The sequence below is a fragment of the Rissa tridactyla genome, chromosome 1 (assembly GCF_028500815.1).
Source record: "Rissa tridactyla isolate bRisTri1 chromosome 1, bRisTri1.patW.cur.20221130, whole genome shotgun sequence".
NCBI lineage: Eukaryota > Metazoa > Chordata > Aves > Charadriiformes > Laridae > Rissa > Rissa tridactyla.
In genome coordinates this window covers 60,065,639-60,080,167 of record NC_071466.1, presented here as the reverse complement: position 1 = coordinate 60,080,167, position 14,529 = coordinate 60,065,639, and the positions used below count along the sequence as shown (strand labels likewise).

The following is a 14,529-nucleotide window of genomic DNA, read 5'->3' as shown; positions in this document are numbered from 1 at the left end:
CTCCACATGCTTTGGGGGAGAGAAAGCATGTTAAAGTTCCAGTATTTATATTGATAAATTACGGTTATCTATTTAAACTGGAGTCTTTACTGCACACAGTATGCACATAAGAAATGCAAAGTCAAAAAAATCAGACTACTAAATTTAATTATGATCCTGCAGATGCCGCATCAGAAAGTTTTAGCCCTCCTTTCAGACCACTTAAGGTCTTTTTTCATTTTTCTTTGTCTATAGTTGCACAGCAAATTTTTATTCTGTATAATAACGCTGTTCTGCAAGCCAGTCTGAATTAAAGAGCCAGGCTAAGGAACGCGTGATACTGTCTCAACACCCTTGTGACAACATTGTCCCTCCTGTACTCTCTATACCTGCTAGTTTTTATCACCATGCCAGAACAAAAGGAGTTTTGAGAGAAGGTTCCTTCATGTTACATGCAACAGCAGCACACCGTTCTACCCGCGGCTTTCCCCTTTCTATGCGCTTGCTTTTTTCTTACAAGTGTCACTGAAAAATCAGCACGGCGTTTTCCAAACCGCGGTTGCCCTCTCTGTGGTCTCCTCCTGGCACCCGCAGCGATGCAGGGCACCAGTGCCTACTACTGGGCTGTGCCACCTCCTTCCTCTGGGCTGCTCTGCTCGCACCTTGTTCCAAGCAATAAAGCAGTCTAAGATCACAACCACGCTGGGATCAACAAAACCTGTTAGGCATATCAGTTAATTAGCTTCTGTTGAACCGAACCAAAAATCAATTTGCCACCACTTCTCCACGGCGGCTACAGAAGCTATACATTTATTAACTTATTGCAACACTTTTCCATTTGATGCTTCTACATCTATATCAATAAGCAAACGCACTACGCAGAATTTGGCTGTGTGTACGGATACGTTAGGAATTATTTGACCTTTACTTGCGACTTAATTAGCCCATGATAACACTTCCCATTTCACATAAAAAAACTCGCTGGCTGCTTTCAGACCCCTGATTCTCATGTGCGTTGCTGCCACGCACAGCTGATTTATAGCAAATCAAAGCACACTGAGATACAATTGACAGAGATCACAGCGGATCTTTTTGCAACATTCAGGACTGAAAGGCAAATAACTAATTAGAAAGAACAGCCTTATTCAATTACCTAATAATAAACTCCCCTGCTCATTAAACACATTACATATACTGTAACAGCTGGCATGCTGAAATACTTGATGAAGGAAAACCTGCTTATAGTATTGTTGGAGCTTTAGGAAAAGCTGGCTAAATCTGTTTTTTTTTATAGTAGTACTTGTTTAAAAGATCATCTATGCATGGAACAGTGGAGGACTTAATTACATGGCAAAGATGTCAAGTCTGAGGGAAGAAAGACAGAGCAAACATCTCTTAGGCCAGCCCTGAGTAATGCCAAAGACCAGCTTATTCCTGCAACTGGGATACAGGAAGAACCTTGTGGGCTGCTGCCCTGAGAAGAAAATGAGATGCTAAGAGCTCAGGACAAGATGGCATATGGTTCTTACATAAAATGTAGTCACCACTGCTTCCAGGACGTTTTTCATTTTTTTTCATCAAGTGGCTATCTAAAGAAAAAATGCCTCAAGAAGCCTAGCAGCAGAGCTGATAGCTGCAAACTCCCTCCTTCCAGATGAGCTCCAACCATATACTCTAGAGAGTTACACCTTCTCTTGCTCTCTTTTAGTGCCTTTTATGATTTCTGTGGCATTTCTATACAATAGCTGGCTTCAGTGAGGGGTGTCACTGCTGACCTTCCTGCAATCTGCGATCCTTTCATTGCCTTGCACACCCATCTAAAACAGGACCTAAATGTGCATTCCTAAAGGAAATTTCCTCCTCTGAAGAAGTAAAGATAAGTACCAAGAACTCGGTAAGATAAATCTGCTATTTGAAAAGGTCGAAAAAGGAAAATATCATGAAAACTATGCTTAGCAAGCAAGTGGAGGCTAAAGGTAAGAGGCAATGATGGCAAGCAGTCCCCTGCAACAGCTGCTCCTCAGCACAAAGACTGGTAGCATCATTGAATAGGTATTGCTGCGAGCCCCGGCACAAATGAAGGTGGGGGTTTTACACATTTGATTCCAAATCCCTAAAGCCGGCTTCCTTGTGGTTAACTGAGTTTTAAGGATCTCCTCTTGCTCTCTGAGAACCTCTTCTTTCATTTGAGAGGGCTTCTAGGTCTCTCCCTCTTCCTCCAGCTGACTATTTGGCTGCCTGTTTTTACAAAACTTGTAGGAACTTAATTATCCTCGAGACTACGATCTCTTTGTCAAATTCGGCTGAAACTGGCCAGTGGGTTCACAAGTTAGCGGGGCTGGAGGGAAAGAGAGGCAGCCTCACTGCACAAGCCTCATTTCTGCAAGAATCCAGGCTAAAAACAATTATAGCCAGAAGGTTCAATTAGAGAAAGAGAACTGTAGACTCTTCCTGCACTTCGAACACAAACCGGTTCATGCATACTAATCAGCTAACACTTCTCTTACTGAAGTAATGAGTTTTGCAGCAAATTAATATTTATATTGATTTATACTGAGGACTGTCACAGGCTAGAACTTCAGTGGCATCAACGTGTTCAGCATGAGGCACAAAATCACCTTCATACCAACATCGTGATGTACAGATGCTCACGGGTGCAGTACCTCCATAGCTAACTCCACACACCTCCACCTCTGCACCCACAAACCCCATGCCTCCATTTTTAATAACACTGACATGGATTGTATGACCTGTGCTATGAAGCACGAGGCTAAGGCAAGGTGCATTTGGGGAGCAGCCTGTATTTTCATGACATATATTATTATCCACTACTTTAGAAAATTCACCATTAAGATACTCTTTGAAAAGCAAATACGTTTCCCCATTTTGCATCAGAAACCAACTACATGCATATTTGATGGCACTTGACATATGTTCACGTCTGTGAATGAAGTAATGGAGAATTATATTTCAGGGGAATGGGGTTCCTTTGTTTTTACTTTCATGATTTTTCAAATGCATAGGCCATAGTCTCAGTAATTTTTAGCCTTAAAATCTTCACGAAGAGGTTGTTGTAGTTGCTATTCAATTTAAATTTACAAAAGGTTGCCTATCTTTTTATGTTTAAATAGACTGAGTTCACTGTCGTAACACCCCTGTGCCTAGAAAGTCTTTTTTTCTTGTCATAGATAGCAAAAGACGAGCCCAGTTACATGGGGCACACCTATTTCAAATTAATGAGTTTACATTGGCTGTTAACGTTACTAAAGGTGAACTATGAAAGTACATGCTGAAAATGTTCATCCCCTTTTTGATCTCCATGAGGGCATTTTTCTGCCACAGAAGATGGTTTCTTTTGGGTTTGGCCTATGCCCCAGCTTTCCTCTCAGCCAGGTCATGGCTGTGGCAAATGCATCATCCTCCTTTTTACTCAAAGTAGTTGACGTCAGAGTCTACAGTTAGTACAACAGCAAATGCTGCCTCCTGAGAAGGGCTTCACTCTGTTGCCATAGAGAAGTCAGCGGGACCATTTGGAGCACCCTGGGACATCCTGGACCTCTGCATAGTGCCAGCAGATATGACACGCTCCTCTGACATGTCACTGGAAAGCCATCAAGAGCGCTTCAGGGTACCTCAAATACTATCAGATGCCTCTGGGCAGCTGAATCAAGCCCAAAGACTCAGGTCCTACCCACAGCAAATAAATACATATTAATGTTAAAGTGATGGCCTAATCTAGAAAGCGATCTTAGAAAGAAAAGCATTGTATGTCTCCTGATTTTCATATGTTACATCTAGCTGAAAATGTTGTCTTGTGTGGAGTTTTTTATGTGGCTGCGCGTGGGGGCTGGGGGACTGCTTGACAACGGCCAGTGGGGCTTAGTCTAGCATTGAACAAACTGGGGTTTATTTTTTGGCTCACTGTGAATGAACACAGAAGGTCCCAGCAGCTCTGTTAGCTTCCCAATTACAGCTGTATTTTTCTTACAGCCACTGTGTTATCTTCACAGGGGCCACCAGACTGACGCTGAGTAAGCTGCTCTCCTGACAACGTGTAAGATGGTACACGAACCCGCTCAGTCAGAGGTATAGCTTCACTGAGGAGTGCTCAACCCAAACTGAGTTTCAAAAAAAACCTAAGTAAATTAGGTTTTTACAAAGTTTAAAAGATATCTGGCCTATGGCACACGCAGGTGAGGTGGCAGAGGCACATGTGATGGTCTACTAGTCCAGGCCATCCACGCAGCTGCCATGGCACTGCGCACTATGGATCCCCTCTCGTTCAAGCAAGGGCTGAGAACTTGCAACACCTCATGAAGAAGGGTATGTCTCCACTGCAGTGACTGCACCAAGCCATCTTTCAGTCAGGAGCGTGGCACCACACAGTGCCGTGTTGTGTGGCAATGTGTGAGCCTGCAGGGTTACAGCTGCCCACAGGGAGCAGGACAGCCCTGTCGTCCTCTTGGGCCCTCAAGTACACTCAAGGGTGTTACACCACAGCTGCTACATCTCTTATACGTTTTCATGCAGTTTTCCAATGATTGTCTGCTTCTTTCTTTTTACCGCTCAATGATTTGTCTTTCCATGCATTGGGGCGCTCTGACTTTTGGGGTGTTGTTCACAACGCTTTACCATACAGCTCACGGACAAAGCAGATGAGAAGCCAGATTCTGTTCCCCATTATTAATTTCTTCTTTGTTGTGGTCAAGACCTTGCAGGAATCTAATCCTGGGTGGCACACCATGTCTACAGCCCCAAGAAACACATCAATGTGGAGGAAAACAGACACTTAAGATTTCCTCTTGAATTTCAGTTGTGGGACGGGTACCTCACAGCAGGCTTTCAACGATATGTTCCAACATCTCTAAAACCACAACAGCTTTCCTTTTTTTTTGCAATGGGTTTCCAATACAATCCACCTCCTCAAAAACAAGGTGCCAGTCTTCATATGAGGAGATATGAGTTGGGAGAGGGGTATGGTTGTCAAACAGATTTGTGAATAAACCCCCCAGTTCTTGTGGTGTTTGGTTTTTTAGATTTAAAATATCTTTCCAGTGCTGGAGATGGCCTGGACTAACAGCAACACAGGTCTTGTCTCTGCTAGGCTTTTACATGAGGAAGCTCCTGCATCTGAACACAGCACTGTCTTGTATCAATGATGTAGTCAAAGTCTAACAGCTTGGGAAGAACAGCTGACGCCTGAGCTGAGAGAAAGCTACACACACAGGGCCAAGGGGAAAAAAAGAGCCTGGAATGAAAGAGGAACCACCTGCCAGAAAAATAAAGGAGTAGGTGGGGAGACCTGGAGAGAGCAAGCCTGTGGGAACAGTGACCTCAGTTAATAGGGAGCGTGGGGGAGGAGTGGGCAGCGAGCAATTGCTCTTGTGTTCAGAATCCTAGTGATGGGATGAGTCAGAGGCTCTGATTGAATTTTGCCTTCACTACACCCACAGACTGGTTATTATAAAGCTTAGGGGAGCACAGGTTGGTGCAGGAACAAAAACTACACTGTGAATCGGTAAGTTTATGAAGGAACCCCAAATGCCTGAAAACCTGGAGAGCATCTGCCAAACACCGTGCCCTTCCACACAAGGTTTGCTGCAGTTCTAGCCAGTCTGCCTAGCTGCTCTCCTTCCTGTAATCAGACTTAGACTGATAACTGAGTGGCAGCTGCATCTGAGAAGAAGGGGTATGGCAGATTACGTGGGAACGCTCTTCACGAGTCTCTGCTAGGAATTCTGGAAGCACAAGCTCCAGGAGTTAACTCAACCCAGCAAGACCACTGCCCAGGAACTACTAAAAGAGTAATGGGAGTGTCTTAGGACAGCACAACTCAGTGAACAAAAAAGATGTATTTTATTAGAACTTTCAGTTACTGTTCTTTAACTGCTTTTTCTTTCAACTGATTCTGCTCCTAGTGCTCATCCCCCTCCCCAGGGGCCAGGCGACTTGCTCAGCAAGTTCTACCACACCAAGAATGACAGTGAAAGCTGCTGGGAAACACCTACTCACTCACATCAGGCAGTCGTAACGGGCCAACAGCGGCACAAGTTGTTTCGACAGGTCTCCCGCTTGTGAAAGCCATCTACTTTGATCAACGACAGGCTTTGCCACGAATCGTGCTACTGGGAAAAAGGGCTTCCCATGCCCTTAGAGGGAAGGAGGGTCTGGGTAGCTCAGCAATCAGGTGTCCCACCACGCTCTCCTTTGAGAATGTAACTTACACCCAAGTTAAAACAAGATGCACAGGTTCAAAATCTGACAGGTCAGGTGGTGACAGGGGATACTGGTGACAGGGGATACTAGTGACAGCCAGGACAGCTTTGTGCTCTCAGTGCTGCTGCTGAGAGACACAAACAAGGAGACAAAACAGGGCCTGGAGGAGACACCCAGCTTTTCTAACAGCCTACATAATGAACTTCAACTGGTTCAACTTCTCTGCTTTTCATAGTTTCAGTTTGAGGCAGAGACAGTGGCAGCAGGCTAGGACTTGCTCCTCTAAGTTGACTTGATGGCTAGTGGCCCTCTGCTGCAGGAGCCAGCCCTTGGCTCAGCCCTGGCAGCCTGCCCAGAAACCTGCCTCTGCACGCACCCACAAGTTAGATGCCATGGGTGGTGGGGCTGAGCTGCGCCTCCGGACTTTGCTCCGAAACAGAGGAGAAACGTCCCTCGTGGGAGAGGGACAAATCCTAGCAAACGGCACAGCCCACTCTGCAGTGAGCAAACATCCACAGCTTCTTTTTTTCTTTTCTCCATTTATTTTTAAAAAAGCTAATTCATGTAACACAACAGTTAACGGGCTTATTTCAGTTTTGTTTGACTCTTTCCTAACCAGTTTAAGCCAAGCTCATGGATTTTTAAGGATGTCTGCCCAGCAGTTCATCTGGTTGGTTTTTAACCCTACCTTTAGTTAAGCCAGAAGACCTGGCATGGAGACAGCTACGTGAGTAGACGGGAGGGAGGAAAACAGGAAAAATGAAGTGTTAAAGGAACTTGTGCATCCTGGGAGGACTACAGGAGACAACTAGAAAATAAAAATAGAGGGGTGTGCAGAAAAGAAACAAGAATGGGTGATTGACAATGCAGGGAATACTAAGAGTTCCAACTCAGAGATAAGAGGGGGATCTTCAGAAAGAGATTCTCCTTTCTTAAACCCCATTGTCTCTATTTATGCTAGATTTTGCTGCCTAAATTAATAGTTTCATCTTACATTTAATGCAGTTCTTCCCTTTCCTTTGGATCAGCTCAAACAAGTTGCATGGCTGCACGATCACTTGAGCAGAAATAAAAAAGGGGAGCCAGGTGTGATCCCATAGCCTGAAAAAAAAGGGGCCTTCAGGAGGCATATGTGTCCCGGAATAGTATTTTCAAGGAATAGATCTAAAACAATGAGTTTTCTCTCATGAAATTTCCTTTGAACTCACTGTGGAGAAACATGGCCCTTCCAGAGAGAATTCCAGAGAAAACCACCTAGATTTATGCTCAGGAGAAATTCTCTTCTAGTTTTCCAACTGGGGGCATCTGTGAGATGAGGAGGTTTGAAATGAACAACAGAAGTTTGTTTCCACACTGTGTGTGATGAAGTTGTGGAAGTCCTTGCTGCAGCACAGTGGGGGTGCTGAAGGTGTACATGGTTCAAAGAGCAGCGGGGCAAACGCAGGGAAAAGACCTTCACTGAGATATATTAAGTACAACCATATCATCCCTGGCACTCAATGTCGCTGAGCAGCACATCACTAGGAGCTAGGAGAGCACTCCAGGAAGCCATCGCATGTTTGCACACCGCTTTCTAAATATCCACTACTGGCCATTACTGGGTCACTGGGCTAAATGGAGCTTTGGTTTGACCCAGGGTGGCCACTACTATTCTGAATACAGAGGGAGCCTACGGAGTTAATTCACAATCATCTAAAACTGGATTTGATTGACACTTTCTCTTCATGCCCACACTTTCACAGAATCATAGAATAGTTGGGTTGGAAAGAACCTCAAAGATCATCTAGTTCCAACCCTCCTGCCACGGGCAGGGACCCCTTCCACTAGATCCGGCTGCTCAAAGCCCCATCCACTCTGGTCATGAAAACTTCTGGGGACGGGGCAGCCACAGCTTCTCCAGGCAACCCGTTCCAGTGCCTCACCACCCTCACAGTACAGAATTTCTTTCCAATATCTAATCTAAATCTACCCCCTTTCAGTTTAAAACTGTTACCCCTCATCCTATCACTACACTCCCTGATAAAGAGTCCCTCCCCATCTCTCCTGTAGGCCCCCTTCGGATACTGGAAGGCCGCTATAAGATCTCCCCGGAGCCTTCTCTTCTCCAGGCTGAACAGCTCCAACTCTCTCAGCCTGTCCTCATAGCAGAGGTGCTCCAGCCCTCTCATCATCTTTGTGGTCCTCCTCTGGACACTTTGCAGCAACTCTGTTCTCAGACTACCTGTAATTTATTGGACTTTTTAAAATTAAAAACAGAGGTAGATGAAAAAGAAGAGATGTGACCAAACTCGTTGCATTGCAGGAAGAGGGAGCTCTGGATTCTGCATCGCCCACCTGGAAGGTTTCAGCCTGCAACTTCCACATCCCCAGAGCCCACAGCTACTGAAAGGGGCAGCCAATTCCCCTATCATGCTGAAATTAGGTCACTGTGCAGCAAAGCAGGCAAAATTCATGGGCCCAGAAGGAATATGCCATCCTGTCACCCAGGAGAAATGAGTTTGCCCGTTTCAAACATTCTTCCCCACCAGCTGTAGGCACAGCCCTTGAACTCACCTTGTCTTTGGACGGTGTCACACCACATAACTGGGTGACAGGCAGAAATTCAGCCAGCTGGGGTATTATAAACACCCATTTAAATGCTTTCTAGTATAGACAAAATTAGCCAACCCCCTCTGTGTATGGTGCTCATCTACAGTCTGTCCAGACTGCCTCACCTGCCAAGTGAGAGCAGGTATCACCTACTTCAACATGTGAGAGGATCCCGAGTCCTTGACATTTGTAAAACATTTAGAGACCCACAAAATAATTGCAGGAAGGCAAATGACTACCTACTGCATCCCAGCTCTGAGCTCACTTTCTTACAAACAGCCTGCTCACTTTACAAAACCTTTTTTTTTTCCTGCCTTTTTCTAAATAAGGCCGAGTCCATCTTAAACAGATCCTTTTCGGTTCCAGAGATTTCAACAAAGTGGATGTTCCTAAAATTTCTTTTTTTCCTGGAACCCTTTAAACTTGGTAAACAGGTCTCTGTGTACAGCTTTCAATTACCTTTTATTCTGTGGTGCCAAATGAGACCAGATAGGCATATTCTTAAAAGGCTTTCATGAAAATGCAAATGAACAGTTCACACTAGTCTGTTGGCTCAATAGATAGAACAGTTCGAAGTGTTTAGACACTAGTAAATAGAAAAAAAATACAGAAAAAGCCATCTGTAGCCCTAAAGAAGCTTTCGTTTTCTTGTTATCACCATAAAACTTGCAATGACAGTATCTTCAAGATACTTCCTCTGTTATCTGTATTAGCTTAGACAACATATCCTTCTAGTAGCTGACCTGCAGAAAGGGTATAAATCTGAGCCAAGAGAAATAAGACCAGAATTTAAAACACAGACTTGCCTGCGAACATGAGAGTCAACTCCCACTAAAACACACACGATGATATTTTCTTATCTGCCAAGCTTTTCCCTTCTCCCCCTCCTAAACATCACCATTCATTTTAATCTGGGTATTCAGCTTAAATACAGCAAAGAGTTGCATGTTGTTCTTGTTCATATACATTACATTATATATTAGTATTCCTTTGAAAGGATTTTGTTCTTTACTACTACCAGGACAGGAAAGCCTTGAAAACAGGTTTTCTTACAGTGTCCAACGTGGAGGGATCTAAATGTGATATATTAAGTGTTATATATCCAGGTTCTTCACTTTTAAATCAAGCTACTTGAACCCACTGACAAGCATAAAAATATAAACAGAGAACCTCCTGAAATTCAAACTTTCCACTTAGGCCTCTTCACAGACCCTTCCCACAGCAAGAACTCTGCAGTATTCAAAGGGGACCCTGTAAGGGCTCCAAAAATGCTTTAGGAGGGTTTAAGGCAGCAGATGAGGGTCCAGCTCTGGCAGTGCTTCCTCAGAATCCTTCATTTGCCCACCCACTGGCAGGGCTCTGGGCCCTGCCATGGAAGTACCCCTTCATTCACCTCAGGCGTGGTCAACCAGATTAGCTCAGAGACACTGTCATCCTCCCATTAAGATCACCAAGGGCACTTGCCCAGTACAGTTTTGGGTGTGCCCACTTGGCCGCACTGGCTGGCCAACTCACTGGGGGCTTCTGCTGGAAGGAGCCCCATTGCTGGACATGGTGCTATGACCAGCTAACAGGCGTGCATCTGGCTGACTGCTGCACCCATCATCCATCGAGTGCATATCTACACTCTCCTAACTCCCACAAAATGCCCTGTTCAGAACAGACCAGGCTCTGTCCTTCACCAAAGAGCAAGAAACAAATGTTGAGCCGCATCTCAGAAGCCCAATGCGGCAGAACCTGGCTTGAAATCAGCAAGTTTCTGGCCTGAATCTGAACCAGGCTCATTAGTCTTCAGCTATTTCTGTCTAGCCTGGAGCATCTCACAGATGAAGGATATTCAGAGCCCAGACAGTCTTCAACAGTGAGCATTTTGGATCCTCTAAACTGTAATCAGTCCAATGGGTTGCTGTTGCAACTTTTGCTGGGTTTAAAGTCAAGTATTGCAAGGACAGGTATTCAGAGCCAAAAATCCCTTTTGAGTTAAAAGCAAACAGGGTCCGTTAAATTCCGTTGACCTTTTACTTGGAAACAACAGTCCAACAAACATACTTCTTTAATACACGAAAATTTGGATTCTGATGCAATGATGTTACCGCAGAAGCCAGGCCTAAGGCCACAGCACTATCACTGGCAGACGTGACCCAGCACTTCCGCTGGTGCCACACAGCTCCTCTCCCTTGTGTCAGCAGCAACTACAACTTTGGTTTAACCACAATCCATTTCCTAACCCAGTGCACCACACAACCACAAAGACGGCAGTGGGAGCACAAAAGAGGATGTGGCACAGCGTGGTGGCAGGTGTCGCTGGCTGGGATTATTTCCTTGAGTCTCAATGCCAGCTTTTGCTAGTTTAGAACAACCCTGAGGCTACAGGCAACTCAGCATGGAGATGCTTCTGGTCAAACAATCACAGGATGGTTGAAGTTGGAAGGGACCTCTGGAGGTCATCCAGTCCAAGCCCCTGCTCAAGCAGGGCCACATAGAGCTGACTGACCAAGGGCCATGTCCAGACAGCTTTTGAATATTCCAAGGATGTAGACTCCACAACCCTCCTGGGCAACCTGCCAGTACTTGGTCACCCTCACTGTGAATGAGTGTTTCATGATGTTCAGAGAGAACCTCTCATGTTTCAGTGTCTGCCTATTGCCTCTGGTCCTGTGGCACCACTGAGCAGAGCCTGGCTGTGTCCTCTTTGCACCCTTCCTTCAGGCATTTATATACATTGACGAGATTCCCCCCTAAGCCTTCTCTTCTCCAGGCTGAACAGCCCCAGCTCTCTCAGCCTCTCCTCACAGGAGAGATGCTCCAGTCCCTTCATCATCTTTGTGGTTCTTTGCTGGACTCTCTCCAGTAGTTCCGTACTGGTGCTTTGGCACTCCGACCCACCTGGCAGATACTGATACCATGCTTGTTTGTCTACCCTGGAAATCTGGAAAAAAAGCAGCATACAGGAGAGCGCATGCCCCTTCCCCAAACAGGGGCTCTTCTGATCAATCAGCGGGTAAAGGAGAGCCTGTTTCACAGTGCTGTATCTTGTGTTTGACTGACTTCTTAGAGAGCAGCTGTAACTACCAGGCACCACCTAAATGTAACACATACCTCAATCTGAGACTAAAAAAATCCTCTGTCTTCTCTGGGTAGGAAGATGTTTATTCAAAGAGACTCAACGTACGTGCTATAATTTATTTTTACAGCAGGTACACCAAACCAAGACAGTTAAATCGCTAAGTCTCCAAAGCTCTGGATATTATGTAAATAAACTCTAAATAATTGCCTGCATTAAACTGTGGTTCAGTGTTCAGCAAGAAAAACAGCTCTTGTTTTTTTTTCTTTTTAATTAAATTATGATTTTATCTATAATTCTAGACTCTCCTGTTTGTTTATTTACATGAAACATTATTCTGCTTGTTGAGTGACAAAGCCTTACTCTGAAACTGTACGATTAATACCAGTATTTCCGAAAGCTAAGCATCAAATAGATTTATGTGCCTAACGACATAAGTCCCTCAACGGGCAGTATAAGCAAACTGAGCTAACCAGGCACATTCTTGCCGTACATACAGCAATCTGCAAACGCTATTCTGAATAACAGAGATAATGTCTGCGAGGATACCAGTTGATACAGCTGAGAGCCATGCACTTGCAATGATCCCTAAAGTTTTTTTATGCAGTGAAGGGTCAGGCAGCACACCAAAACGCATGGCTCCGACCCATGATTGGCGATGAAGAGCTGTGGCAATTGAAGATGTTATTGTCCCTTTCTTGAATCTCCCTCTGCCTGCAGCAGTGTCGGTGGGAAGAAACCCATACCTCCACCTCTGCTGCTTCAGGCCACACTTTGGTTTCTTGGTATAATTCCATCTTTACTGGCAATTTAACCTAACAGACTCAAATAGAAAACGCAAGACAGGAGGCCCAGGAACATGCTCCCTTACACCAGCTGGTAAGAGGGTGATGTCGGGCAGTGGGACAGAGCAGCACCTCTTCAGCCACAAGATCTGGGCTGCAGCAAGCTGGCTCCTCCAAGCAGATGCCTTCCCGCACTAGGACAAAACATGCCTGCTTGCTTTGACTACACTTTTTACATGGTTTTAGACTTCTCTCCACTGAGCAATGATGCTGGTTGTCAGTAAGTTATCCACAGCGATCCCTCAGGATTTCCCTTCATGGTATTATTAGCTTAGGCTGTGATTCCAGTTTTAATTCACAGGCAATAACCATCCCTGCACAAAAGTGTCCATCTCAAATAGCTGGCACCTCCGCTGCGACCTCCCTGTGCTGCCAGGGAGAGTGATGCTGTCCTCAGGCTGCGAGGACAGGCACATTGATGCTTTGGCCGAGGTGATGTGGTGGCAGCACCTCTTGTGCTGCAAACCCACCACCCTGCCAGGCCGGAGGTGACCAAGCCCTGCCGCTTCCCTCCAGCCGCCCAGCCACAGCCCCAAGTCTTTACAATGGTTAAAAATTGTATTAAAAAAACCCCCAAACTTCTATTGACTTGCTTAATTTTTGCAAAAGCTACTTACTGCTCATTTGCTGCAGATGCTAGCCTGCCCATTTAAAAAAAAAATTATCCCATTGGCAAGCAACCGACATATGAGAAACTCTACAAGGAAGCTGTTACAGTTTATCGTGCAGTAATCCGTGGATTAAGGTCATTAATAGCACTCGATGACATACTGTGATGACTCCAAAGGTCCTGTTCTGGCTTGCAGAGTATATAGAATGTAACTCCCTCACAAACATTTCCCCTGAGTTACTTTCTTCTAAATCTTCAAAAGAAGGGAAGAAACAAGAAAACCCAGAGGAAAGATGCCTAGCACAATATCTTGCATTGCACCAAGGAAAAAAAAAAAAAAAGAAAAAAAGAAAGAAGAGAGTATAATGAAAATAAATTAATGTTTTCAAACAACACTAAATTTTCTTCTTATTCACACTGATGTTTCCACATTAAGAGAGTTGGTGAGTAACCAAAATCTTGATCTACGGAGCTAAATTTAAAAAGCAAGCCAAGACATTCTCCCATGCTCAACCAAGCCACAACTAAAACTTTCAAAATAAAATCTGTAATGCTCAATTTTTTCCTTTAATTATTTCTATGAAATAAGCTTTTTCTTTCTGTTGACATGAGAACACAAATGTATCATCATAGAAAACACTGTGTACTCCCCAAATCCCACGGGGTCATTAAACTTCTTTTATGCAGTACACGAAGTATTTCCACAGAACTTTTAAAACAGTTTTCTAAAGCGTGCCTGATGTCATTAGTACGTCAGAAGTTGATGGTCTAACAACATAATTGCTAAATATCCTCCAAAGGAGAGAGTCCCTTCACTCTGTTCTAAACTTATGCTGTTATCTGCACTATCCATACATGTAATTTAATTAATTTTCTGACAGTCCCCAATATCAAGGGTAAACAACCTGTTACGGTGTCAAAATTGACGTAATGGACAGACTTCTTACTTCTGTTGATTTAAATGAAAGAATCTGCACTATTTCCGTATGATTTGTTTCCTTAGGACTCTGGTAATGGCCTAGTATTGTGCCACCATGTATTTTCATTTGCCATGAAACAATAACAATTCATAAAATGTAGTTGGGAGAATACAATTGTCCCACCAGCTGTAAGCAGTCCCATATCCCAGAGTCATATGCAATTTTTGTAAACAACATACTGACAAAGGAAAAGAAAATCCTTAGAAAGAAATCTTTGCAAAGTTTCAATAAATAGAAGTTATGACA

The 14,529-nt window shown here is 44.4% G+C and overlaps 1 protein-coding gene across 9 annotated transcripts in view; it reads right to left on the bottom strand.

Annotated features, from left to right (window-relative positions):
* The window catches only part of MBNL2 (muscleblind like splicing regulator 2), a 113,457-nt gene that overhangs the window by 60,009 nt on the left and 38,919 nt on the right, over nucleotides 1–14,529 (bottom strand). The window lies entirely within an intron of this gene.